The sequence below is a fragment of the Agrilus planipennis genome, unplaced genomic scaffold (genome assembly GCF_000699045.2).
Source record: "Agrilus planipennis isolate EAB-ADULT unplaced genomic scaffold, Apla_2.0 scaffold184, whole genome shotgun sequence".
NCBI lineage: Eukaryota > Metazoa > Arthropoda > Insecta > Coleoptera > Buprestidae > Agrilus > Agrilus planipennis.
In genome coordinates this window covers 454532-457643 of record NW_020438988.1, presented here as the reverse complement: position 1 = coordinate 457643, position 3112 = coordinate 454532, and positions in this window count along the sequence as shown.

Sequence of the window (3112 nt, the reverse complement as noted above, 5' to 3'; positions counted from 1 at the left end):
AAGATTGCAGCTTTTTCTTCATGTGCAGAATAGGTAGAGCCGTTCTATTTTAGTGGCGGAAGATGGGGAGCTCTGTTACGAAGAGAACGGATTACTTTCCAAGTGCTTCGGGGGTGTGTTTCTGCCTGAGCGATATAACCATCGAAGGATGCGCTGCGGAATTCAGAGAGACGAATTTTTAGTTCTCGTGGAAGGGCGTTTACTTCTGCACGGTGTGCGGGGATGCGGTGTTTATTCCACAGACGTCGGGCCTTGTTTTTCCTCTTAAGGAGGTCAAGAATATATGCGGAGAGGGTTCTGTATTTGGTGGGCGTGAGGCGGGAGGTAGTAGAGAGCTCGATAGCGCTGGTAATCTCATTTGAAAGGAGATTCACAGCTTCGTCATGTTCCGCTATTGTGCGAATTGGAGTGCACTTGAATGAAAATGTTTCGAGGGTGTAACGGAGATGTAGCCAATCTAGTGACGTGATTGGGTTTGGGGGGTTGTTGATTGGGCGGCCGACTTCAATCAGGGCTCGAAGGTGGTCCGAACTTAGTGCGTCAATGACCATGGGGTCGGTGGAAAGTGTAACATTGTTTGTGGCAAAAATGTCAAGGATGTCAGGGAATTGATTGTACGGGGCGGGGAGGGACGTGGGGTCAGGGGGTGCTTCAACTTTTGGCAAGAAGGAAGGTGCCTTTACTATTGGTTTGTCGACAACCCCAAGAGACGTGTTTAGCGTTAAAATCGCCGGTGACGATAGTTGGAACGCCTGGGGGAGTAGAAGTGGGAGTTCAGAAAGGTCTCTGTCCGTAAGGGGGGAGTAGAGAGAGATAATCCTAAGAGGACCGGAAGTTAGCGATAGCCAAAGAGATAGGCCTGTGCTTTAAAGAATTCCTAACAAGAATGGTGACACCGGCAGCACTGCGGTTTTCGCGGTCCCTTCTGTAGGATGAGAAGTTTGGGACGAAAAGTTTGATTTTTTCGGACAGGTGAGTTTCAGAGATGCAGGCAACACCAATTGACTTATCCTCGAGGAAGTGCTCGAGTTCAGTCAATTTACCTCTAATGCTTTGCGCATTCCAGGTAACTATGCGAAGATTGTCTGGGTGTGCTGTATTACTCATTGGTGGGCGTTTGAAGGGCGGTTACCAGACTTGCTATCATCGTTTGAACGATGGCCTGGATCCTCTGCTGTCACTGTCCTGGCGTAAGATTTTTGGGGGAGGGTTCTTCCGGGGATGACTATTCGATGGGGCGCTAGTTGCACTGACTTTTGTGTGCTGGGGGAGTACGGTCCTATTTGGAACCTTGGGACAGCCACGATATGTGGCGCGGTGACTTCCTTTGCAATTAGCGCAGGAAGGAGTAGTTCTTGCCCTTTCGGTAGGTCGGAATCAGCTACTTTTTTGGGGTGATGTTATTGTTTATGTTTGGTATTAAGTTACGGATCAGCCGAAGAAAATGCAATCGCGTTAAGGTCCATTAGAACTATGTACCTATCACAATCGAAAATCCCATGATCGTAAACTGAAGTGGACCTAATGTAGTCCATGACGTCGAGTATTATGTTATTTTAAATACAAAAGAAATTTTAACAACTACGGTATAGTTAGAAGCGGGGCACAAACAACCCTCACCACCCAGCGTTTGTAACATAATGTACTAGTGTACGAAAACAAATGTATGTGTTATGGTTGTAAAAGTTGAGACAAGATGCAGACCTACTTTGACCATTCACATGTGTTAAACGTTACTTTTGCCTGGCAGGGCTCATTAACCCCACGTGGGATAATACAAGGGTGTGTCCAGAAGGACCAATTTTGGTCATTTTGTTTTCATTAAATGTAAAAAGCTAAGTATTGATATAACCTCGTATAATCACACTGCTGGAAGTGACTCGAAAATAAGGCACATAATGTTGTAGATTCTACCAGGTTGTTCAGTTCGCTTTGGATTGTTGTGGAATTTACTTGTTTGTTAGTGTTAGTTTATTTATTTAGTGGTCATTTCATAAAAGACTATTATAATAAGGACAATTAGTAGTGTGATAGTGCATTCTTATTCAACCGTCAGTTGGTGGTGAGTTACATTACCAATGCCTATCAGATAATTCGAAATATTCCCGGTATCTGGGCCAAAATTCGCAGCAACTGGGTACGTAGCTGTCAGTGTTGCATTGAAGCGAATGGTGGACATTTTAAACATTTTTTAAAAAAGGTACGCATTTCTTTTTCACTTTTACTTTTTTTTTTACAAGGTGGAAGTGCATTCGGCTTCTTCCCGTGAGGTACTTGTTACATCCACACTAGATCAGCTGAGCGACATTGGTCGCCTAGATCCAGGCCCGTAATGAAACAAATTGTACGTTCAAATTTACAAAGACGATTTGCGCAGGCGCGAAATAATTTTGAGTCATGTCTATGATCTTGGTCTTGCCGCCTTTTTATTCGAATTCAAACAAACGATCTCAAGCGTTCTGATCGGAGTAGAAATAAACTGGGCAGTAATCTACTAATAATTGATAACGTAGGCAGAAAAATGATACTCATATACAATGTAAACGCATTCTTTATTAATATGAATGGAAAATAAAATAAAAAATAAAAAATTATTTCAACAAATTTATAATGCAAAATAAATACATAACAAACATGTTTAATTAATTATTAAATTTATTGTAATTATGGACAGGTTTCTATGAAACAAAGCTAAAACATCACAAAAAACGAAGAAACAATTCTCACTTTAAACTTTTTCGAAGGTTTTTATTAAAATACAAAGTACAACTGTTTCGATTAGATTAAGTCTTTCTGAAGAGTACATACAAAATGGTTTTGTACATTTGAATCCTAATGTACTCCTTTCTGCTTTCGTTAACTTTATCATCTAGAAAAATAAAAAAACTTTTAATCAAGGTTTCTCATTTAATGTTTAGAAAAACTCATGTTTGGGATTAGATTACATACGTACTTTATTTTTTCTTAGATGGGAAATATTCCTGTTTAGCCATTTTACGTTTTCTTAAATTCCTACTTTGTTTTTGAACTTTTTCTGTATGCTTTCCAAATTCCTTGAGTGCTACTTGAAAGGCTTCATCATCCAGTTGATTCATTGCACTGCGATACGTTT